Raw genomic sequence first — 27,211 nt, 5'->3', positions numbered from 1 at the left:
AATATAGGTGATTGCATAATCTTTTAGTGAGTGAGATAGTTAAACTGGTAGATTTGAAAAATTCACTGTTAATCTACTCAAGTTTAACCAGCCACACCTATTTTAGGCTAATTCTGTAAGCTTCAATTCACAGCCGTATTGATAGCTCTTTCTACCTGGCTGTGTCATTTTACTAGGACTAGAAAATCCTCTGGATAAATTGTTAATAAATATGCTAACAAATTTTTACACATGTTCTTACCAATGAACACAGTTAGTGGTACTGCAGTTCTTAATAAAGTCTTTTTGGCCCTATGAATGCTTATGTTAACAATTATTTCTTAAGAGATTGGTAGCATCTGAGGATTTAAGAATATGCTAATTTCTTTTATTTACATACAGGTAAATTCTGTTTTTTTTCAGCATTGCTGGTGGCTCAGACCTAATATATATATTTTTTTATTTTTTATTTTTAGAAAAAGGCATGCTTAAACACATCTATGATAATCTCATATTTTACCTCATAGAACCAAATGGATTAAAAGTGTTGCCAACACTTATTTGAACGGCCCCTTTGTGAAATCAACAATGACAAGACATATAGAATTACACTCTTCTACTTTTTCTTCTATGTTAGAAAAGTCCTCTCACTGATGAGATTTGAGACAAATAACTTACCATCAATATAATTTCCTGCATCTTTCCTTTTTAATGCTGTAATGCAGAAGGTAGATATTACAGTTTGGCCCTTCAGCTTATGACAGATCGAATTTTCCATGACTTGATGATGTGACAAAGTTACTGCTCAAAGGCAAAAGTACTTTGTAAAAGATACACTAATGTAAATTAATTTATACTTCAAGAGAACTTTAAAAAGTCTTTTTTTTTTTTTTTAATCTCAAATTGAAATCCAGCCCTCAATATAATTCAATGATTCTAGTAAAGCAATGAGTAAAATATCTTGTATGAATATAAGTTTTTCTGAAGGATTAGGGAACTTTTAGAACTTTAATCTTATATTTTATGTATTATTAGTCTATCACGATGCCAGTGCACTTTCAGCTGTGTCGTAGGCCTGTATAAAACTGAAGGAAGAACTGGTTGCAGAAGTAATTTTCTCTTGTCATGTTCATACAACGAAAATGTGAATTATTACTTTCAACAACAAAAGCTTCACTCAGACTGTCAATTCAGTTATTTCATTGCCTTTAGGCCAGAACTCTGGACAAGGTTTTGGTGCTGTCACATATCCTTTTCCATCTCATTTAAGTGATCTGGCCTCTGTTTTGGGATTGCATTTTTACTGTGCTGTTAAGCCCTTTGTCCTCTACATGAATATTTCATATATCTACTAAGTGCTTGCATATATTAGTCCCTGGTTTTCTTTTTCTTCTTTTTTTTTTTTTTTTTTTCTTTTCTTTTTTTATCATGGCTCTTGCCACAAATAAAATGGTAATTGTGTCCTAAGCATACATGAATAATACTTTATGGGAAAGGAATTTTCAAATGCCAATAATAGCTAGTTTGTTAGGTTTTGGCTAGGATGTTGAATGTCCATCATATTACGTAAGCATTTTTCTATTTATATCTGCCTTTACCAGTCCGCAACAAACATAATGAGCAATAAATGAAGCAGTGGCCAAAAGACACGTTTATGACTCATACAGATGCCAAGGGACCATCCTAATATGGGCACAGCTTGGCATTTCTGCTTGCTGAACAGACCAGAGAGTAACTTATTTGACAGTTTTTGAAGTTTACAGTTAAAGCTCACGAGTAAAAAGTCATTACTCATCGTAATATGAATCAGTGTTCAAGCTTCACCAGTCTTCATCCATTTAGTACTACAGGTAACAAGGAATGATCAACCCTGGTAGTTTGATCAAATATTTTACATCCAAAGCATGGTGTAGACAAAAACATAATTATTTGTCCCATTCACCGAGTCACAGAATGGTTGAGGTTGGAAGGGACCTCTGAAGGTTATCAGATCCAATCCCTAGACTTGATTTCATACTCTATCTTTTCTATTGGACATAAATTACATTAATATTGGAATTGAATCATGACTATTTTATAAGAAATAAACTTGGATATGATAACTGCAAAGGTTTGTGACCTTGTTGTGATAACAAGATTTTTTCCCAGCAGTGATGGTTTATGTAGTTTGCATCTCTGAGCAGGGATTTTGGGATAATGATTGAGTGGAGCAAACAAGGATTTCATTAAAAGGCAACAGACAAGGATTTCATAAAAAGGCAACAGGTATGACTTAAATCATGTTAGAGAAGAGATCTAGAAGCTTCCTTCTGAACTATGCTAACCAAAGTTTTAAAGAAAGCATACTAGTGTAAGGGTACTTTCAACTTTTCCTTCTCCTGTCCATGTATTGTATACCATTAATTAAAATAATCTTAGTCTTCTCTGTTAAATGAAAGCTGTAAAGGACTTTCTCATAAATGCAAAGTTTAGAAGTAATTGAATGAAGTTACTAATGTGTAGCTCTGAAACAACCTAATTCTTGGCTGCACAGGAGAAGCAGATGCTAACCTCCCAAGTCTTGCTCCATCACTGTGGAAGAACTGAGATGAAGTCAATTATATGATATTATTTCTATCTGACAGTTGAAGTGCTTTGCATAACGTCCACTTATGATGTTACAAACTGTTTGTTTGTTTCCCTCTACTTCCAATGAGGTCAGTCCTTGTTTATTCTACATGCATAGAATCATAGAATCATAGAATCACCAAGGTTGGAAAAGACCTAAAAGATCATCCAGTCCAACCATTCACCTATTACCAATAGCTCCCACTAAACCATGTCCCTCAACACAACATACAATTGTTCCCTTTTAGCAAGCTTATGTGAATCTGTATGGTAGGATGAGATCATTTGTTAGCTAGTAGTCAACTAAGCTGTGTTATTTTGCCAGAAAAGACAAATCCATATACTTGCTACTAAATGTTTGTGAAATTTATGGACATCTCTACTTCAGACTGGAGTTCTGATTATACTAAAATCTTGAAGAACACTTAATTCGATAGAATCATAGAATAATAAAATTACTCAGATTGGAAAAGACCTCAAAGATCATCAAGTCCAACCTGAGCCTAACCATAGTACCCTAACAACCCTCTGCTAAATCATATCTCTGAGCACCACATCCAAACGGCTCTCATGGAAGCTTTTCTCATTAAAACCCGGGTGCCATGGCTCAAGCCCTAGATGTTTATTTGAACAATTTTCAGTGTTCAGCTCTAAATCACCAAACAGCATTTTTATCTATATACTTTATTTTATATTTACTTTTCAATCATCTCCATATTAACATTTGATTAGCATCCACTTGTTTAAGAGAGCATATCAGGTTATCTGGCTGAAGATAACAAAACCTGTTTTCCATAGAGGCTTTCAGACTAGAAGCTACACAGATGTGCATGAGTTAAAAGGATATCACAGTCTACTCTGAGAAGTGTAGATGATTTCTGTATTTAGAGAAAACTCATCTGAAGCATCATAAAATAAAATGTACTGAAAGTATAGTATTCCATAATTAAGATTTCTAATGAATTGCCTTGTTAATCCATACAGTGTATGCATGTCGCAAAATTTTCCTGGCTTAATTAGTGCACTTGCTGATTATGTTTATTTCCTGATGTACACACTGATTAAGCATTGTCCATACACTGAGGCTTGAAACAGGATCAGTCAACAAAATACTACCTAGTTGTTTAACTGTAGACTCAGAATGCAAATAGATCAACTTATGTAAAATTAAATTAGTTCTAATAGAACCCATTTTGACTGAGCAGCTGGTGACACATTATAAACAGAATTCTCTTGTTATGTGAAATAAAGGCCTTCTGCTAACAGATGCTTATATACTTTTAAGCCACATAAAATGTCATAGTATGCTTAAGGTCTGGAGTTAAAGAAAGAAAATGAATTCTCATCTTGTCAGGTAACACTTCTGCACTTGTCTTAGCATTGCTATTTGAATGTAGCATCAGCTAGTCCTTTTCAATGCCCTGTATGGAAAAGTAAGAGTAAGAAACTATTCAGTCATTAGTCTCAGAGCCATTGTATTAAACTTCACAGAATCACAGAATCACAGAATTATCAAGGTTGGAAAAGACCTAGAAGATCATCTAGTCCAACCATTACCAATACTTCCCAGCTAAATCATATTCATCAACACAACATCCAAACGTTTCTTGAACACTCCCATACTTGGACTCTTTAATAAGACCTGTCTGTTTTCTTTAATAAGCAGATTTTTGGAAAAAAAACAAAACAAAACAGTTAAGGTCTTGGTAATGTCTCTCAAACCATAATTATTTTGTTCTTTTAGTAGAAAGTGACTGTTTTGTCCATATTATTCTTTGACAACACCATTGTAAACTGGCTATAACACTAAAACTAACCATTAAAAGTTACTGGTGTACTGTTTCTGGTAAGTACTTGAGAAGGAATTGCACTTTTTCCCTTGGAATGCTGTCAGCCACACTGAAATGTGTTGAAGTCTCAGAGACAGGCCTTTTCTTAGCGATATAAGGTCTTATGGACGATGTAAATGAGGTAGGTGTGTTTTAACTTCAGCATGTATACTTCATTTGTGGAAAGCTTAAGCCTCCAATACTAAGAGTAGAATTTCAGTATTAAGTATTAAGCAACTGACTCACTTTAAGGCCAATGTGCATTTTTTTCTTTTAATGGTTCCACTCATAAATATTTGGATCCATAAATAATGGATCATAAATATTTTAATATTTGAAGATGTCTTTTTGTGAAGACACTATATTGAAACTTATGTCTGTTTTGTTCTTGCTCAGTTTGAGAGTGATCTAACCACCAGGATTGCTGTAGTTAGCTGACTTTCTAAATACAGTACCATGTGAGTTAATGCACAGGAGTGCTTTAAAACAACATTAAGCTAGTTGTATATTTATTAAGAGAATTAGGAAAGCAAGCAAATGCTCAGTTTTAACTCCATTCCAGGTATGTTTGTGATTTTATTTTGCTTTTTCTGACACTGGCAACATCTATGCAGAATTAACAATTTTGGCTGATCTATCTACAACCTGGCAATTTTCTTCTGGCCTTACTCAATTCTAATTTAATATCAGTGGATGGTATGGAGCTAGAGGTCCACAGAGCTTAAACTGTAATGTTTTAAACAATTCTTGCAGAGCATAGACCAGTATAGCTACTTATAAATCCTAATGATTTAATTCTTACTATCATTTGAGTAAATGAGTGATAAATGTTGATACAAAGGATTGCACTTATACTTTATTATTTTATGACTGTAAGACTGAATTATGAAGATATGGATTTTCAACCAGCTTGTCTTACTCTGCACTTGCTTATTTTTAAAAAACAAAACAAAACAAAACAAAACAAAACAAAAAACCCCAAACTTGTAAGATACATTACATTCCCATTTAAATAATATTGTCTGAATGGATATACATTCATTCATTTATCTAATTTGTGCATTTTGATTGAAAAGGGAAAATGACTATTTACCCTTATAGTTTGCATGTCTTTTTTTTTTTTAAATGCTCTCTCTCATCTTTCTTCACACACAGATCTGAACAGAAAAACAATTCTTGCTGCTTGTTGAAGACTCAGTATATTATACTCTTCTTGTACCTAAAACCAAAAGATTCTTCCCATATATTAAATAATGTGTGATTCTATTTTTCTTCACTTTAAAAGCACTGCTCTCAATACTGTGAAATGATACACCATTCTTTTCCAAATTTTATTTCTGATCAATAGTATTCTTGTTTTCAGTTTTAGAACATAGAAGTTTAGGGTGAAAGACAATAGTCATGAATACACACCAAGAAATAATGTATGTCATAGAATGGTAGTGTTGGGAGATGTGTAGTCTTGAATGAGGCATCAAAATGCAGTGTAGATTATCTTTCAGACCTCTTAGATGCTAAAATCTTTTGAAATTCTGCCTTCAGATATCATTCTTTTTGCCTAGTGTCCCTAAATAGGTGAAAAATTTTATGTTCTGTAGCTTTGCTTCTAAGACCAGTAATCTCTTAAACAAAATTCCTTTGTGAAAGGCTCTTAAATACATAAGGATTCTAAAACCTATAATATAATGTAAGCATTTTAAAGTGAGTTACTAATTATTAACATAATGTAACTGCTATCTTGATCAGCTTTTAGGTATGTAAGTAGCAATGGAGTAAAAGGTATAAATGGATTTGAATCCACATAAAAGTTTTTCAGACCAGGGCATGTGTTTGGTTTTATATGCTCTTACGTATTTCTCCAGAATTGTACATATTATAAAATCTAAATTCTTTGCACTATCTTGGAAACATAGGGGGAAAAAACATAACTTTTAAATACTTGAAAAATAATTTAAATTTTTCTTTCATAAGCACATATTTTTACTTGCTAGTGATTTTATTTTTCTTTATCAGTCTTTATTAGTGAAGTATCCTACCAAGTAAATAGCTTTTTATGCTAGCTAGGCCTGTGTACAATAGAAACAGTGGCTAATATTCTCATACCTGGCCACTAGTTATTATAATCAGTTTACATCCCTATCACTGTCTTTGTGGTCTCCCCCATTTTATGCCCTGAAAGAGGAGAAACAGCCAGCACTGGTTCCAGGCTTAAATTTAAACAGCCAAAAATCATTAAACTGTTAAGCAAGAAAAAAATACAAAGTGAGCAAACTAAATCCAAATATGTTTAAATTACTACTTTATCCTGTATGACTTTTTCATTAAAAAAAAAAAAAAAAAAAAAAAAAAAAAAAAAAAAAAAAAAAAAAAAAAAAAAAAAAAAGAAAGAAAGAAAGAAAGAAAGAAAGAAAGAAAGAAGGAAAGAAAGAAATAGAGAAAGAAAGACTAATAATAATAAAAAATCACAGTAAAATTAAGTAGAATTACAGCTCTGTCAAAGTGAAAAACTTCGTATTTTTACCCTATTTCTAAAATGTGGCAACAGCAAAATGTTAGTGTGCTAGATCAAAATTAAAACCATATGAACTGAAATATCAAACTTCATGCTCAAAAGGACTAAGAAAGTTCTGGAGACACAACCTTAATTTAAAGAAGCAAAATTACAAGAAATCGTGCAGAGCAGCATTCTCCTCCTCTCCTTGGAAATGCACAGCTCTTTATTATTGAAAGGCAGTAGCCCATCTATAGTTAGGTTGCATTATAAAGGCAACTTCCATTATAAAGCCCTATTTTACCCCCAGGTAACTATGACTTGAGAAACTGGAATACAAATTGCCACATTTTATCAAAAAGAAAAGAAGAATAGATGAAGATTTTTGATTGGTGGGAGAATTGGGTTTTATTTTTACTTTTCATGTGTGAAAGTGTGAGTAAATTGTTTAATAGTTAAAAAATTCAGGTTGTTAAAAAAAAAAAGTATCCTGATCCAAAATCCTTACTATATCTGCTGTTAACATACCTACTCTTATTGGCTGAACAATTTGCAAATTATTTAGCAAAACACTCTAATAATATCTATATATGATACGGACATTTCTATAGTTAAATATATATCAATAAGGAGTCCTGGGCCTACATTTTATCTTGATGAAGGGTCTATTATTTTCTCTTGAAGATGACAGTAGAGATAGTCTATTTGCTACTTCTATAGACATAGAATTAGACAATCTGATGAATATTTTCAAAAGCAATTCAAATCGGGTAGTGAGGTATATATTCTCCTCAAAGTATAAAATACATGACTATGTAATTAAGTTTTTAATCAAGCATTTATACTCTACAGTTCTTCAAACATTCTTTGTTGAAATTCCTAGCACAGAGGGAATGAGTGAGTGTTAAAGACTGTTTTTGGAAGGCCAGAAGAAAATAAATACTTGCTTACTCAGGGCTACTGACTGCAGTTTAGAGACTGTCTAATGACACTGTGGTGAACACTAGCCACTCCCAGCATTCAGTCTAATTTATCATGCTTGGCTCATTTCCTAGGATTAGGTCCAGAATAGCCTCTGGCCATGTAGGCTGTTCAACAGACTGTGTAAGAAAAGAAAGCAAGCACGGTCCATGGAAACATACTTCCTCCTTCTTTCAGATAGTTGTTATCCCATTCTGGATCTAAGCATTTTAAATTCTTTATGATTAAAGACCTGGCATTCTTGCAAAGCTATTTAACTCAGTGAGGAAATGCAGATATACATAAATATACATATACACACACATATATAGTTCTCCCTTAACTTTGTGATAGCCATTTAGCAAAGGTTTCTAGTATTGTTTATTTCCATTCTATTCAACTGATACCTTCAATATATGAAAGAACAAGGTTTTTCTCCCATGAAGATTTTGTTGTGTTGCGTATAAAATGCTGCTTATATGTGTGCATGTGCATACACATACAAGGGATGAGTTTATGTAAAGATACATAAAAGCTGAGATTATTTCATGGACTGTTATTTATAGTGACTTGGATAGCCCAAAGTTTTTTGTGTACTGTGTTGCAGAATTAAATACTGTAATCTGGTGTATTAGAATGGCATTTTTCAGTGCTGACAAGGTGCATCAGGAAGTAAACTTAGTGACAATGTACACACAATATAGGATACACAGTTGAGTATGACTTCTGGTTTTCTTTATGCAGTGCTTAAATTGCCCACTTGCTACTACTGTGTGTCTGTGTGTATTATGGTATAATGTGATTCTTCAAATGTACTAGAACAACATAACACAAATTGAATATTTTCAAAAGCATAATAAAAGCTTACATCTTTAGAGATTCTAACAATCAATAAAATCTGATAATGTTTTAACAATGCAATAGAAAATCTGTACTGGGAAGATAGTTCTCCTGAAAAAAAAAATAAAAAAAGTACAGACTATTTTCAGTGGGATATTGCTTTAAAGTAAATCCTAAACACTTAGGAGCAGCAGGAAAATTATTAATTCTGTGCCAAATAACTTGAGAGTGAAAAAAGGGAAAAGATGCAAATAATTTATGTGTTTATATTCTGTTAGCCTGTTCTCCTACAACAATATTCACCTACCCTGTTTGCCTACTAAAATAATATTCAGACATGATATCTTTAAAAAATTCCTTTTTAACCAGCTGACTTTTCATTATGATGACATCCAGACCCTTTTGAATTTTGCTTTGCTATTCACATTTCTTAAAACCAAGCAACACTAAATTCACTTTCTCCCCTGTAACGAGGACTTTCTTGATAATCTGGGTGATAACTATGTAAATCACACAGGTGAGCATGAAACTGAAAAAGATGAGCAGAATTTCCCTGACAGAAACAGCTGTCAAGAATTCCTTAAGATATTACTGACAATTGTTCTTTGTATATGTTGCAGAGAGATGTTCTTTGTATATGTTGCTTAGGTAATTTCCTAAGATACAGCTATCAGAATATAGAAGCTCTGAAGAAGCACAGATGGAAGGCAAGGGAAATCTGGGGACAAGGATTTTGGTTGAAAGACCAGTATTAAAAACATGAGTGTTTATCTGTGACTTATTCAATTTGGAAAGCTATGGTATGTGAGCAAAGAAAAGCAGGGACTTACCTGCAAACAAGTACAGATAAGAGAAGGGCGGTTTCTCTACCCAGAGAGAATTGGAATACTCCTGCTAGGAGGATCATAGGTGAGCTTGAGTGAATAAGCTGTAAAGAAATGATTAAGATGAGCTGAGGGAAAGACATGCTTGTACAAGATCAAGATACTTCTATGTTTTTGTACTCCTCAGAACTGTATGGATATTGAGATAAATGAATTTCACACTGAGATTTTCAGTATTCATTTTCTCTGCTGGAAAGAATGATTCTTTCCAAACAAAATTTAGTTTGATCATAAGGTTGGAAAAGACCTACAAGATCATCCAGTGCAGCTGTCCACCCACCAGTATTTCCACTAAACATTGCCCCTCAGTACAACTTTGAAACATTTCTTGAACACCTCCAGGGACAGTGACTCCATCACCTCCCCCAACAGCACCTGGCCACTCTGAAAAAAGAATTTCTTAACATTCAACCTGAACCACCCCTGATGCAACTTGAGGCTACTCCCTCTAGTCCTATTGCTAGTTACATGGGAGAGGAGGCCAACTCCCACCTCACCTTTCAGTCTCCTTTCACACAGTTGTAGAGAGCAATAAGGTCTCCCCAAGCCTCCTCCAGATGGAACGATTCCAACTGCCTCAGCTACTCCTTATAAAGTTTGTGCTACAGAACCCTCACACCTTTGTTGCCCTTCTCTGACACACTCCAGGGCCTTATTGTCTTTCTTGTAGTGAGAGGTCAAAAACTGAACGCAGTATTCAAGGTGCAGCCACAGCAGTGCTGAGTACAGAGGCATGATCACTTCCCCACTCCTGCTCACAGCAGTATTCCTGAGACAAGTTAGGATTCCATTGGCCTTCTTGGCCACCTGGGCACACTAGATGCTCATGTTCAGCAGAGCATCAACCAATGCTACAAATGCTACAGATACTCAAGTTTTCAGATAACTCTTGAAATGATAGAGTTGTCACCTTTACTTTTAACAACATTTGCTATGACATGTGAAAGACAGGAATTGCTTATACAGATAGAAATATATAACAGGGTTGATAACCACTAAACAAGGCTGTCAAGAGTCACATTCAGCCTGGCCTTGATTGCCTTGAGGGATGGGGCACCCACAGCCTCCTTGAGCAACCTTCTCCAGTGTGTCAGAACCCTCTGAGTGAAAAGCTTCCTCCTAGTATCTAACCTAAAATCTCCTCTGTCTTAGTTTAAAACTATTCCCCCTTGTCCTATCACAATGAACCTATGTAAAAAGTCGTTACTAACTTATGACAAGATATGACATTGTAACTCAAAAGAATTTTTCCAGATGATCAGCTATTTTAATATCAAATGCAAATCTGGTAGCTTTCATAATATAAATTTTCTTACCACAACATCAATATGATTATTGAATTGTTATTTATGCATTTAATAATACAGTGATTAGGAGAAAGATGTGTATGAGGGTTGTTGTTTTTTTTTTTTTTGTTTTGCTTTTTTTTTTTTTTTAATTAGCAGCAAGAGCTGAGAAAATGCGTTGATGTTAATATTTAGCCTTATTATGGGAATTCTTTGATAGGCTTAATCCATATTTGACATCACCTGCATCTGATTTTCAGGGTTTATTAAATAGCTGTTTTCAGTAACTTATTAAACCTATATATTAAAGTAAATAAGACTACAAAGAGAAAAATATTTTCATTTCCCAGTTTTAGTTCAGTCTTAATTGAAAAAGCTGTAAATCAAAACAATGGCATTTTAATCTCCCCTTTGGTGAGGTACAATCCCAATAACAAAGTCAATTAAGGGTAAAATTTAAATATTAGTTCTTGACAGTAGTCCACAATCCTTTGAGTGCTTGTATGGAAAGCCTTAGAGAGCTGTGTGAGCACCTGCACTAGAAAGAAGAGAGGAAACTCACCTGAAACTCATATTTCCAGTGATAGAATCTATTGGCAGAAAAGTTAGGCTCTGAAATTCCTTGACTTTCTCTGGCAAAGGTGGCCAGGAAGAATACATAATCCTCATGTCACTTCAGTGAATGAAGAAATTAATGAAAGACATACTGAAAGCCCTAACCAGAATTCTGAAAGATGGTGTATCATTTTATTTAGACAAATCATTCTGTTATTAATATTTGGTTAAGTATACTTTATTTTTCATACTTTTTATTCCCCTAAATTGAAACTTTTGAAGTTGTATATTGTACAAACATGATAAATGTCTTTTCCAAAAGTCATTTCTAAGTTAAATGCTTAATGGCATGTAGTTTTACTGCTACATATATATCTGGCAATTTTCTTCAGCATGAGCCTGCTAACATAATTCACTAGGTTTTTTTCAACCATGCACTACATGACTTTATCAGCTTTGTCAATGCAGTTGTCTATAATGACTGTACCCTTGGTACTTGATGATACCCATGTGTGCAATGAGTTTACTGGCACCAAAAGAAAATATTACATATCTTCATGAAGAATCAAGTTTTTATCTCCTATATTGCCTGTTATCCAGTATGTCTCATGTAATCTCTTAGATTTCTTTGATACCTCTCAATGTCCTGAATGCTCAATTACAACTCTGCTTTGATAGTAGCATTTCTTAAAAATAGAAATCTATTTGTTATTTTGAAGTTGTGTTGAAGATTTTTAATATTAGTATCATCTCTGTTCTATTTTTCCCCTTAATGTTAGTCTTAAGGACATCTATTTTGTTAAATAGGCTGTATCATAACCAGGTTTTATCTTTTTAAAATGGATTTTTAATATTCTTTTGTGATGTGTAGGACTTCAGAATATATAAATATATATTTATTATTATTATTATTATTATTATTATTATTATTATTATTTTGCAGGTGAATTAATACTTTTTTGTTTTTGTTTTTACTGTAGCAGTCTTTTTTTCATTACCATGAACATAAGCTAAATTCAAGGGAAAAGAATAATTTTTTTTTATTTTATTTTTTTTAAATGCTAGTTAGTACAATATTCATTATAGTAATTTAAAGTTTTATTCTCTTTTGGAAATTTGCTCTGAACTCAAAAACCGCCAACTAACTGCTGTGTGGTCTGCAAGTAATTTTTGTCTCTCAGTCTTTGCTGTGATCTATTTGGTGTTTTACAACCATTAATTTACCATCTACTTTATGCTCTTTCAAGAGAATTTCATTTATTGATATAAGACTATAAAGTCTTGTAGCTAAGGATTCTTATTAGACTTATACAATTTCTTGCAACTGCAAGTCTGAATGGTAGCTACTATATATTGCAATGCATATTTACTCCATTCATGATTCTGTATCAAGTCATCAATCTCCTGTTAGATTTCACTTTTTCTAAAGAAGGGAGCTGTTTAGGACATAAGTCAACTTTTTCTTCAAGCTTTTCTTGTTATTCTTTTAAACTTGGAACATCCTATTGATTAGAGTGTCAAAATAGAATGATGGATTCAGATTTAATATTCATTTTATTATTTCATTTGTTTATTTATTATTTTATTAATTTTAAAATAACTATATCCACAGTGCATATATTGTTTTTAAAATGTATAGTTATTGCAAATAATGCTCTCCTTGCTTGTGCATATATATTTACCAAACTGTAGACTGTGCATAAAACAAAGTTGTGTTAAATATGAACTTGGTTGGAGATGATTTAATTACAAGGATAATTTTTTCTTACTTACATGTCTTGGTGGAATTTAAGAAATATCTTCCGAAGCCTTTTTTCAGCAAGCAGTTTTGAATATGTGTGTTACAATTACACAGATAAGAATCAAGTAGGAAAAAGTAATCTGTAAACATATATTGCATATTTGTCTCATGATGTGAGAGGATCTGAATAGTCCTGTGAAACATGCTGTAACTCTAAGATGAATTAGACAGTTCACAACACAGAACTATACTTAATAGTGAAAAATATATACACAGTGACCTAAACGACAGTCTCTCTCAATGATCAAATAGGGCCATGAACAGCAGGTAAAATAAAAAAAAAATAAAAAATCAAATCAAAACAAAACAAAACCAAAAAACACACACAAAAAAAACCAACCCAAAACAAAATCAAAAACAAAAAGGAAAAAAAAGCTCCATCTGGTTCTGAAGACAGTGGCCAGACCCATAAATAACACAAGCTGTCAGGAAAACATCATTCCTATAGTACTCTGTGTGTTGCCTTTCCAATTATAGATCCATTGCAAGGAAACTTGGAGCTTTGCATAGGTTTGTACCACACTTATGACCTCAGCTCACTATAACAGCTACATTCCTGAGTAATTTTCAGAATATCGAAGAATGAAAAGTACAGAAGAACATAAAAGTATTCTAACATACATAAAGACACATTCTAGCACCCGTGCATACACACATATACAAAGTAATCATAAAGATAAGAACCCAAAGGCTTTAATTTCAACCCCAGCTTTTCTAAACAAGTAAAAGAAAAGTCATCAGGAATATTATATTTGGCTATGTAGACACAAAGTCCACACTAAAATGAGGTAAAGATGAACAGTGTGCTTCACTTTACATTTGTTTGTGTTTTATATACTTCTACTGGTGGCTAGTAGTGGGGAATACTAAATACAGTAAACAACAACTTAAGTTTTTCATTTGGTGAAAAAAGCCATATATTATTTTTTATAGTTGAAAAGAAAACATGATGTAGTGCTGAACTTACAGTTATTGGTAGCTTCTGTTACTAGGTCAGAAGTTGAACTGTACAAACTGTATAATAAGTACACTGTACAAACATACAATTAAAAGTTCCAGTTGTTTTGAATGTAAAGTTTAAAATATAAAAATGTAATATGTGTAAGTTTTACCTTTGTAGAAATTAACTATTGCAAATGCTGATACTGAACATGAGCAATGATGTGGTGCTGAGCCCTGCCAAAACAAGGGAGGATCCACAAGTTCTGCACTGCCTCTGGAGTTTCATATCACTTGCTTTAGCTGTTGTCTCACCAGCCCAATTTTCTTTCAGAGGGTGTATTGCTTATCTCTGTCTTCAAATTTACACATGCCACTTGCTGAAGGTGTGGGGACTCCAAGGGGAGGAGTTTCAATATTTTTATTAATTATGAGACATTTTCTCAACTGATGGGTAGCAAGATTCTTTGGTCTTGATCTGTGCTATACCTCCAGCACACAATGAACAACATACATTCCAGAGTATTTCATCAGTTGTACCTAAAATGTTCTCCCCTCTACTGCAGAGGGAGACAAAGGAACCTCCATTTCTCTAAAGTGTTCCCTGGGGAAAAGAACAAAAGATACATACAGTTTCTGTATATGCAGTCTCTTAGTTAAACATGACTGAACTTTATTTCTGAATAATCAAATGGTGATTTGCATACTCCAGATATTAAAGGAGAAGTAAGTTGTGGCACATAAAGGGTGTAACAGTCTTTGAATATTTTGTTTGTTTGGAGGTTAAATGGTGATCCTCAGTCTTTTCTGTTAAACTGTTGAAGATAAATAGCAAATTGCTGCATTTATTTCTTCTTCCTTGTTTGCATTTGGAAGACAACACACAGAAAATTCACTTTGAAACATTTCCTTAAAGGCACATGATAAATCCCTGCGGAGAAATTCACAGCCTGAAGAGAGCCTTGTGCTCGCGTTTGATAGTGACAGATAGCAGTGGAAGCACAGTAGTTGCTGCTGTGAACTAAGAGACCATTATGTGTGCAACTCACATTGAGACCATTGCAGAATAAAGCTCCCCCAGCCCCACCCAGAAGTGTGGCTGCCTTTGTAATTTTAATTGGTCTGTGTTTGTGGAGTGGGGCCTCTATTTACTTATGGCTTGGGGCTTGTGTTTACCAAGCCTGGTGGAGGCCAAGTGTCATATCACTGAAGCTTAGTTCCTGCAAGCTCTCCTGATATATCTTGAGGCACTTTTCTTTTCAGTATCTGTGCCTGTCTAATTCGCGAGCTTCTGTGAAACAAGCGCAGGAGGGTACAAGGCCTACAGGGAGGAATTACACCTAATTACTCAAATAATTGCTAGGCTGTTGCCTTCTTAGTCACTGAAAATAATTTCCAGGTCCCTGGCTTTTATAGATAGTCTTCTAGAGGCAGGAGGACACAGCCCCCTTTTTAACTCAGCCCATTCACTCACAAAATCAGAACACTCGAGCCTGCAAAATTAATAAGCACCACTTCCATTACATATATTTTAGGTTGTTGTTGCCGTGGCGATAAAGTCAGGGACATTGAATCTCCTCTGTTGAGCCATTGTTATCATCCCTGGCCATCTGCTGCAGAGGAGTGATATTCCATCTCATTTGCATGATGACTGATATATGGGAGGTTTGGAAGGACATATGCCACAGCAATCATGTGATGAAAATTAAAGTGAAAGTTTTGGGCCCAGAGCCGAAAAAAATCTGTGTATGCGCATGAGGCTGTTGATGTGCAAATGTGAATCATATTGAGAAGGTTTGAATAGGGAGGTGTGACGTAAAGAGGGGACACAAACGCAGGTGCTTATCTCTAGGCAGTCAAAGGCACTGGATGTCATATCATGGGAACTACCTTTCAAAGGCACAGCTTTAGTGCACAGTTCAGCACACAAGGGAGGAGAAACATATAAGTTTTGGAAACAAAAATAAAGTAAGTTTAACAACTTTTTCACACTATTCTGAACCCGTTCTTGTTTAAGCAACTTATACTATCAGTAACTTTCTGTCTTTTCTATGATTTGTGTTCTTATTTTGCAAATAAATAAATTAATTAATGAAATAAAAAATAAAAAATATCCTGTCCATATATCAGTGTTGAAAGCTTGAGAGATTTGTGCTAAGAAGTTTGAGGGTTTTTAATCAATGTTTAAAATGCTCTCTGAAAACTTTTCTTTTTGTTTAAATGACACTAATGCTGTTTCTTCTACAATGTATGCTTGGTCATTATCTTAAATGCTATTTTGGGCCTCAATTAAAAAATAGCTACTTGTAACTGCTTTGAGAAAGCTTTCTGAACAAAATGTCATGGTGTAATTGCATTTATACTGCCTCAGTAAAGCCTTTGTTCATATACATTTTAGAATTGTGCAAATTTGCAGCTCTGGCTATTTGATTTGAGGAAATGATCACAAGGACACTTTTCCTCTCATTCTGAAAAGTTATTCAACTTAAATACTAACACTGAAAAAAAAAATGAAGTGAGAAAAACAAGACGAGAGAGAAAGACAGTGGTGCCAGTATAGGGACTGTTCGATAGATGCTTGTTCACTTGCAGATATGTATGACAAACCAAATAGGTTTCTCATGACATTTTTGGAAGCTTTAAAATCATGGATAATGTTTCCAAAATGAAAATTGTTGATCACTGTATTTAACAGCGTTACACTGAATGAAAAAGGGTCTTTCAAAGTGTGACATTTAAGTCCTTTAAATTATTTGGAATTCAGAGTGTGAATTGAGAGCTTCTGATTAAAAAAGCGAATGCTGTACACTTCAGAATGAATGTCTCTGTCAGGAAAATCTTTAGAAAGTTAAATGACAGTAATATCAGGCAAGGTTGAAGAATGAAATGGACCTTCTGGGACAACGTTTTGCAGGATGATTTTTATGAAGTAGCATTTGGTGCTGGAGAAAGTCTGCTTTACACTCTGATCAGCAATAGCTCTCTCTCTCTGACATTCTTTTGTCTTTAACAAAGCACTTAGTTCAGATGTTTGTCTTTCCTTATATGTAAATAGGGAGACAATCTTTTGCAAGATGCTGTGAATTTTTCATCTAAAAATTATAAAAACACAAATCCAAGATTTTATCCTTATACTGTGTGAGATGGACTTTGTCAGTTAGAGATTTATTTATTTTTTTTTAATTCGAAATGACCATTTATTATCTCTTTTGTCAATGAAATTAGTTGAGTTAATTGCATAGATGTATCTTCTTTGATTTGGCTATGAAACGGTATTGCAGTTCTTGGGGAAAATTACAGCATTTGTGATTAAAGCTTTCACTGTGGCAATAATATATTTCTGCTACAAGGTGGCTAACAAGTAATCCAGATTCAAAATGAGGAATTTCTAAATATAGACATTGCCTCCTAAGTTTGGAGTGTTTTATTTTTACTTGTAAATATCATCTGTGTATTATAGTACTTTCATGCCTGCAGGCTAAGATTACCAGTCTTCCTTTTTTTTTTTTTCTTTTTTTTTCTTTTTTTTTTTTTCCTCCTCCTTCTAAATATTCAATTACTCAATGGTAATTATTATTATGTGGCCTTCTTGGCTTACTGCAATATTAGATTAATATAGATTTCTTGTGCCAAATTAGCGGAAATCACTGTTATTCACAAGAACGAATCACTTTTTTTAGTTTTATTTACTTTGTTGAATAACAGGAAGACTTTTGCCTCATGAGGCCTTATTCTTGAGACTTTTAATATAATGTGTCTTTAAAGGTAGGAAGGAGGCAACATATTTTTGTTTTGATTTTTCCTTTGTCAGTTTCTAATAAGTAGAAACTTTAGTTAAATTATAATTTAGCTTTTTCAAAGATCTATCAGTAGAGGTTTTTCTGAATGAAGTCACAGTTAAAGTCTCCCTGTCTGTGGTTATTGTTTCAGAGATGTGTAGAGGTAAGAAAATCCAAAATAAAAGACAAGGAGCTGTCCAGGGTACTGCATCTGATTAACAAATGTATCCTGTTATTGTACAGGAAAAAAAAAAAAATCTGTAGAATTACAGAAAACTGACATTATTTGATACAGTGTTGTTGTTTTCTCTTCTTCTTTTTTCTTTTTTTTTCTTTCTTTCTTTTTTTTTGTTACTTTGTTTCAAAACTAGATAAATCTTACAATGAAGTTAACTGTAAGAAAAATGTGTATGAAAAACTCATCTCAGGAGCCTGTCAAGTTTCCATGAACAGTACAAACACTTTGAAAAATTGCTTATTTAAGTTTGTTTGCTATTTTTTTTTCTCCAAGTTACAGACAATACAATTTTTCAGGTCTAAATTAAACTTTGAATATAACACAAATAGTTTCTATGGTACTGTTGCAACATGAAAAAAACAAACAAACAAACAAAAAATACCAGACCCCAATCTTGCATTACTTGATTGCATTTGAAATGAATTCTTGTCCTTATGTGACCTGAAATGTCTGGTTACAAAGCTATAGAAATCCAAACGATCATATTTGTTTGATATGAAATGAAAAAAATAGTTAAATTGAAAGTTTAACATCATGAAATTCAAAATCCCAAGCGGTATATAAACATTAAAAGAAACTTTGGACTGCTAATCCTAGGAAATGAGTTTTATGGATTGAATTCAACAAGGCTTCAGAAATGGTTCCATCTGCTGCCTAGCAGCTGGTGAAAGGATAAATTTAATTCATTAATTCATTTGGAAAAAAGGATCCAAGTAGTAAAGACTTCATTGCTCATAATGCACATAGGTGGAAATCAAAACTGAAATTAGGTCCAGTATCATCTTTGATAATGAGTAGCATTTTCTTTGTTATTTTTTTAACGATCTTTATCATGAAGTTGTCAATATATCACCTATAAGCTGTTAACTGTTATTTTTATGTATGACAAACTTGAGAAAGCAGAACTCCTCTTCGAAAAGAAATATCCCTGCTTTTGGAGTTACCAATTATGTAGGTTTAAAAAGCTGGAATGCTTCACTGCACTAATATTATGTCTCTGACTATTTGCAAGTTCTTTCTTATTAAGTCAGTTTATAAATAAAGGTACCAATGTAATTAGAAAATCAGCATATTCACAGTTAAGTCATAATAAAAGTCCATATTCACATTACCAAATGCACAGAAACTATTACTTTACTTTTTCATTTGAGACACAAGTTTCATCTTTATTTTCTTTCGTGTCTCTACCTGTTATACATGTATATATATGTATTCACAATAAGTGCTAAAAGCTTATATGCAAGTAATAGGGAAAAATATAAGTTAAGTACTGAGAAAGAACAATATTGAAATATCCACGGTTTTAAAAGGCAAAATAAATTGGACACGTGCTTCAATAATAATGTTTTCTAAGTGTGAGATATTAAGTTGTCCAGCTTGACACAAATTCCAGGTTTTTGGTTTTTTTTTACTTCTTTTACTCTAAATCACAAGCAGTGAGTGCAAAGTTATCTAAGGTCTTTGAACCTTGAAGTAGTCAAGTAATACTAGTGAGGGCTCTTGTTCATCTTATACCAGGCACACAGGTAAGTGTGCCCCTCATTACTCTCAGATGGATTCACAGGACTGAGGAATCTGTTATGCTGGAGCCTTCTAAATATCCTCCAGTGCCTATTTTCAATGTTTCTGCTTGAGATGATGATTTCATGAATGATATTTGGCTTTTCCTGTTTCCTCTGTAGCCCATAGCTCACTGCGGTGGGTTTGCTGGATTTACTATAAAGGTTCTGTTCGCACCCTGTGGGTTGGGTTAAGAATTAGGATTTATGCATTTACTTCTACTGTTGCATTGTTTATACAGCTTTGGTTTAGTTTTGATCCTTTTTTTTTTTTTTTTTTTGCCTTTGAGGCTCTTCCACAGTGTCAGCTGCTGACTGATAGTAGGAGAACGGCCTCGTGGTGTGAATGAAAGGGACCTAGCGGTTGGTAAACAGAGATAAGGAATAAATAGAGCACAGGCAAAAGGAGATAGTTCTGTGGGAGCCCAGATTGCCGCCAGTCTGTTCAAGTGAGATGCAGTGCCTGTCCTTTTCCCAGATTAAATTAGTGTGCGAAATCTCCAGTGACCTCCTCCCCTTCTCCCCATACTCTTTAGCCAAGCTGAACAGCCTCTGCTGTAAAGTATTCATTTTATCCAGGGACAAGTTGGACAATAGAACTCTCCCTGTTACTTATGGACAGCTGTCGTCATTCATAGGGCTTTTCAGCATTTCATTTTTCAGAAGAGTTAAAAGGGTTTTACCTTGTAACTGACGAGAGGTTAGAAATGCAAAGAAGCCAGCCCTGAGGTTGCTCGTAGTATGTTAATAAATAAACATCATCCCCCACACACACATATCCCCTCCCCAATGTGTGAAAGGCTGTGTATTTTGTTAGCTCTGCTCTTCTTATTTAAAGGGGTTTAATTGTGATAACATGATTACACTGAAGCATGAACTGCATGGAGATATTAACAAGTAGAGACACAGTGATATACAGGGCCCCCAAGGTTTCCCCAAATTAAAGGTGACCAGTGCAGACCCAGTGAGTACCCCTTTCCCTTCTTTGCCCTTGCTTTTGCCTGCATCTCCTATCACTTTATTACCTGCAAATAACTCCCAGGGAAGAGTAAACCCTCATGAGATACTTCTGTGGTCCTGTATTTTTTTAGTGATTTACTGCAAATATATTCAGCATTTTGACTGATTAAATAGACCTTCCGCAACCTTGAGGGTCACTGTGTAGAGTATGTACATAGAAAATGCATCAGCCCATTGTACCCTGGCAGCTAATGAGATTGGTCGTTAAGTAAATGACACAAAGCCTACAAAAAAAGCTTAGCAGCTCACTAGAGTATCACAGAGTGTCCCTGCACACCACACAACGACACAAACAGTGGACTAACCTAGCCCACCCCTGCTTTATTCTACATCACTGCTTCCCTGATGTCAGCGTGAGAGGCAGAACAAAGGCTAAAAGGCACACGGTAAGTCAGTCTGACAATTATGCCCTAGGGAAAAAGTAGAGCAAATCTTAGCCTAACCATGGGGTTGAAAGTCCGTTTCTAGACAAGTAGGTCATAATGAAGGGATTTTTTTTTTTTTCCTGTCACTTCATGAAGGGGAGAAAAATGTCTCTGGAATCAAGGCTGGGTTTGTTTCTTGCTTGTTTGTTTCCTTTTCTCTCTGTCTTGTTTGCCAGCTTAGAAAAGTTTCTGGAATTCTGAAAGTAAAGTAAAATGGTATATATAAGAACTGGAAATTGTAGTTATAGTGTAATGTAATAAATATTCTTTGTAAGAACTGTCACAAGTAAGCAACACCTCAGATGTACATTAACATCTGCTGAACTTTACAGACTGAAAGTTTGTTTTTACTACTCTGTAAAAATCATCTGAAAATGTTAAATGCAAGAATACATATTGCTGTCCACTAGCCAGCTACTTACTCCCCCCAGTACAGTTTTTAGAACTATGCAGATATAAATGAATGTATTGCTATATTTTTAAAAATAATTCTTCCTTATGATTTTTGTATGTTATCTCTCAATGTTATCCTTACATGAGCAGAAATGAAAGAAAGGTCTATTGTTAAACATTTATACAATCATTATTTATTTCCTTTGCACAGACGAGAAATATTCATCTGATACCCTATAACTGTAGGTGTCTGTATATCCAATGATAAAATCTTTCCTAGCAGCATTTCAGTTAAGTTTAGCAGGACCCTTTATTTTGTTGAAAAATGGCAACAGGAAGTTGCCAGAAAGTCTTGTTTGCATTGCTAAAATGTTTTCTGTCTTCTTTGTACTTTGGAGGCTCAGGGGGATGTTAGGTTCCAAACAACATTATATTATTACAGTCTGTCTGACTAAATTAAATAATGCTTTTTTTTGCCGCCTCAATATAATAAATAAATAAATATTAGTTACAGAAATAAAAAAAGAAAACAATACCCAAATCTGAAAAATACATAAAAATATTGTTTTAAGTGTACATTCTTAAATGCCGACAGTTAAAGAAGCAAGATTCAGATATCAGCTTGTGCTACAGTTGTTTCTTGACATTGTCACTTTAATTTTTATTATTTTTGAAGTATTATTTAATTTGTGAGAACATTTGCCAAAATATGTGTATATTGACTTGCCAGGATAACCTGTTCACTTAATTAAAACTCTTAATAGGTCACAAAAATCAGTTCACAACAATATGCTTCTTAACCAGGGACATTTACTGCATGTAAAAGAAGTAACATTACAGCCTATAGAAATTAAGATCAAATGTGATATTTTAACATGTGCACAAGGTGATTCTTTGCAAAGATGTGTATCTATTTATGAATCCACTTATGCATTTTTATATAAACAGCGGATATATGCAAAAAACTGTTCATGTACATGGTATCCCACCTTACTGAAACTCAATATGCATTAAGTAATAATTGTTTCTTCCCTTTATACTTCTCGATATTTCCAACTTAGGAAATTTAATGAGGAAGTAAATGAAGACCAGTAAAATTGTGTGTTTGCTTTAATTTTTCATATGTATATTTGAGGTGTGTGCTTCTGAGCAACGTTTTCCTTATGCTATCTTAGGAAATGAGACATTAGAAAATGAACCTGCTTTCTCAGCTAAGTCATTTATTTCACACCTAATTGTTAGATCCACAGGGATTTTGCAAGCTATTGGGCTTGAAAAGTTTTGCTTTGAACTTTGCTAGTTGTCTTTAAGTTTTCAATTCATTTTAACGTATATGATTTGTGGATATCTTAACTCAGGTGCATCACTACAGCTTATGCAAATGAACACGTCCCTATCACACAGTCATCTTACTTTTTACATGTCTGTGAAGGAGAATGAGTTGAATTTAATATTTGAGTATTTGTTGTGATAACAAACAAGTTCCGTTGTCCTTTATCCCACTAAAAGTAGAGTCATTTCATATGGCTAATACACGACTACAAAATTAATAATTTTACTTCAATCTTGCAGGCTGAGCCGCAGTAAGTTTCTGTAGTTTTGACCACTTAAAATTTTTTCTCCTCCTTATTATTTCTTCCATACATCTAAGAGAAGAGTCAAAAAAAGCTCACTTTTGTGCAAAACTTTATGTCAAAGTTTTGCTTTGACATAATGAATGCTGTTCACTTGATCTTCGCCAGAACTATGTAACATATTACGTTTTTAAAACTGCTTTTTGACATAGTCCTTTTGGACTTTACAAGCTGGCATGAGGCCTTTTCACTCATCTTTGTGATCAGTTCCAGGAAACACCTGTATCAGTAATGTGTATGGATATGAAAAACTTTATTACACAATTGATTTGAATAATTCTATTTATTTTTTTTTAATGCTTTTGGTTTTTCAAAACATGCATCTTGATGTATGTGATACTCCTGATCATTAAGTGTGTCCAAGTTAAGTGGCAGACTCTTGTCCTGAAGGCTTGGCTCTATCAATCCAAAATAAAACATACTATATAAAATACAGAGTATACTTTATATTCTGCTACATCCACATCTATTTGAAATGTCTAGACCAAGATGTCTGTTACTTGAATGGATTTTTTTTTGAACTATGCATATATAGCTGGAACCAGGTCACTTCTTGTAGTTTATGTGTTCACATTGTTGTAGATTATTAAAAACCGCGTAGGCAGAATTAGTGCTTCTGAATTTTAATAATCTCAAATAACTTAGGAATGAAGCTACTATTTAATTAATGATTTTTAAAAAAGATCATCTGCCTCTTAACTTTTTTTTAATACTTAAATAAAATCTCTTGGAGGAGAATTGCTCTCATTTATGACCATCAATGTATTTTAATAATACTAGCAAGTTTTAAATTCCTAAATGAGAGATTCCTTATTCATGACGAGATCGATAGCCTAACTGCAAAAGTTACTTTGTAGTGGTAACTGAGCTTACCTTTCTGAGCAGGTGAACATTACATTAAACATGCGTGATTCCACTGAGATAAGAACTATGGTTCATTTCAGTATAGCAAAACAAGTGTATAAGTGTTTTGAGCATGAGGTGTTTATTAATTTTCTTAAGAGATTCAGATAGCATTTGCTTGTTCATTTTTTAGGTTTGGCTTCAAACATTAGCTTTTCCTTCCATGAAGAAACTTATTTTTAATTTAAGATGTGTATTTGAACTCTGCTGCATAGAAAAAAAGTGATTTAAAACTTTTCCAGAATATCATTTCACTTGAGCACTGGAAATCCCCATTTCTTAACAGTGTTTCTTCAGGTGATACTGGGATTTGTGAGGTCAGTTCCTTAAAACTCAGCAGACAGTTTGACACCTTAATTACTGCCCCTGACACTTAGAGCACATGTACAGCAGCTGGATTGGCACAACAAAGTAGTAATGGCTCCAAAGGCACCGTTATGGACGATCAGGTCAATAATCCTTATGCTAAGAAGGATTTACATGATACAGAGTAATGGCTCTGTTATTTCTAAAGTAAAAATACACTTTTTATGAGCACTGAAATACCATTTTGCACTTTCACACACTACTCACATCAAAGATTTTATGCTGGTTAAAAAAAAACCAACAGCACCAACAGCAAAAAACAACACCAAAAAAACTAGCATGTGTTCTTCAAGTAAAATTTTGCATTTAACAATTGAATAAAATAATGTTACAATGTTGTAGGTAGGCAGCTAAGTCTCTCAAAACTCTCCCAAAAGGAGAGGTTTTTGAAAATGTACTCAGGGCTGTTTTTTATTCAATTTTTTTTCTTCTTTACTGTATCAGAAGAATATAGGATACCCCTAAAAATCACGTCATCAAGTAGCATTTTTATGATGCAGTCCAGAAAAAGCTTGGGCCTAGGGAAACTTTTGCTTGTTTGTCTTGTTCAGTGTTTTTGCTGTCTGACTTTTTCTTCTTCTTCAGACAGAAGTTTAACACAATCTAATGTATTCAAATGTAGATCTTATTACAAATGTAACTTTCAAAGTATTGACAGAGGCTGTGATTTTTGTATTACTTTATTTTCTTTTAAATAATTAAATTTATTGTGAGCAAGAAAAAGCCCACATGCTAAATGAATTTCACAGATTTTGGGATTTATTTTTTTTTTCCTTGTTAACAATGCGGTCAACTCAACCTCAAGATATGGAAAGTCATCAAATACTAAACAGAGAGATCTACCATAGCTTTAAAAATGAAGAGAGAGAGTAGACATGACATTTTCATTTTATCTGTAACATTTTATAAAATTAAACACCGTTTTGAAGTATGAGTCTGATGGGAATCATCCTATATATAAGCATTAGACATTAATGAACAAAGTGCAACTGAAGACATAAATCACTCTAAATAACATTGACACTTTGTCAAAAGAAACAAATATATTTGAGGTTGAAGTGTATGGTCATGTTCTTTATGGATAGTCTTTCCCATTATTTTTGTGAGAGACAATGCTGTCTACAAAAAGGGTTAAAGAAAATGCATTCTGTTGCATCTGCTTACTAAATCCCTTACTTTAGTAGAAATTCAAATTTTGTAAAGATTATTCGTTTTATTGATGCATATAATTATAATCACAAGCCATCTGCTGATTTGGCAGGCATGGTTAAAATTCTCTAACTCTCATAACCTTTCAAGTACAGTGCCCTTGGGACTCTATTTCACTTTTATATTTTGGAAAACATGTAGGGACAAACAAGAGAGGTCATCTGCCGAAAGTCAGACCTGTAAAACATTAAAAGAATAAAGATTCTGGTAACTATTCCTGTTTTAATAGGAAAGAAAGTATTTTCTATTTTATTTCTGACTTTGGGAAGGATTATATCGGTTTCAATCGCGCACTTGGGAATTTGAATTTTTTCTAGGGATTACAGCTCACTCCTAACACCCCTGAGATCTAGGTTCCAAGTCTAAACTAAAAGAACAAATATTGTTCAGTTTGTTTGTCACAGGTGAATTACACATATTTGACCTTGGCCCCAGTTTTTCTTTTTCAAGCCATTTCAATTTCATTTCTATCTGAAATGTTCTAAAAACACTGTTCTCCCTCTCTCTCTCTTTTGATCTTGATCATGTTGATTTTCATAGAGAGGCACCTATTAGATAGTTAGCTGTTCCAATGAAGCTCAAAGGGAGTTTTAATTTTGAGGGTTACACATACAACCAGGAATAAAATGAGTGTCTAACATTCTTTTTATGTATTAATTTTATGAGCCTATCATCAACTGGTGATCAGCCACATTTATAAATATTTGGACATCTTGCATAGAAGTAGCCTTGTTCTCCATTTTCTCATGTCCTTCACAATTAGCCAGTCTATCAATTTCATACTTTATATCTTTTTTCCTTTCTTTCTTTTTTCTTTCTTGATCACATGCAGTGTTAAATCTGTTTTTGCAGAAAACATCCTCAAGTGAAAAAAAATGCTATTTAGGAAATGTTTTCTATCGTAATTAACAAATACTATTTTTCAGCATGTTATAGGATATTGTCTCTGCTCTGAATTAGGAAAAGAGGCAGTTTAGAGAGAAAAGAAATTGAAGATGAGAAAAGTTTCATCAGAATGGAATTGTCCAGTTACTTCCTGATATTAGCAGAAGGTAAAGACAATCATCTGTCAACAGAACTGTCTCGCTTAATTTTGTATTGACGTCTACCCTGTAGGAACAAAAGATGCAACTCTCACTTCTATCTAATTAGTGTGTCTGAAGGCCTGTATAAAGCATGCGTGCTGCTTTACTCCTTTTGGAGGTTTGATTCTCACCCCACACCCTCATTATGACAAGCAGGAGGAAAATGCACATGTTTGAAAGTGTCTTCACAGCTGAAACTAGGGAAACAGGCCGAGAGTAGCTCTGGTTTATTTCACAACCAATTAAGTATGACATCTGTTGAAACTCAGGAAATAAGTCTCCCTTCCCCCTGTTCATATACTTACTTAAATTGCCAGCCTTTTGTTTTGATATTGTGAATTTTACTTACAAGATTTTGTTGCTTTGGAATCAATACATAAGATAAAGAAAACAACACAGAAAAGCTTTTTTTTTTTTTTTTTTTTTTTT

General features: G+C 33.8%; 1 protein-coding gene across 3 annotated transcripts in view; it reads left to right on the top strand.

Moving 5' to 3' along the window:
- Window positions 1–27,211, top strand: part of ST18 (ST18 C2H2C-type zinc finger transcription factor) — a 183,715-nt gene that overhangs the window by 56,212 nt on the left and 100,292 nt on the right. Inside the window, exon 1 of one of the 3 annotated variants that reach the window (XM_032442724.1) lies at window positions 15,923–16,139. The exons of the other annotated variants lie outside the window; for them this stretch is intronic. The gene's annotated coding sequence lies outside the window, so the exon portion shown is untranslated. Of the gene's footprint in view, window positions 1–15,922; window positions 16,140–27,211 lie in introns of those variants that run through there. 3 annotated transcript variants of the gene reach the window in all.

Source organism: Coturnix japonica, chromosome 2, assembly GCF_001577835.2.
Source record: "Coturnix japonica isolate 7356 chromosome 2, Coturnix japonica 2.1, whole genome shotgun sequence".
NCBI classification, from domain to species: domain Eukaryota; kingdom Metazoa; phylum Chordata; class Aves; order Galliformes; family Phasianidae; genus Coturnix; species Coturnix japonica.
Note: the sequence above shows the minus strand (reverse complement) of the source record. Positions and strands in the feature narration are given on the sequence as shown.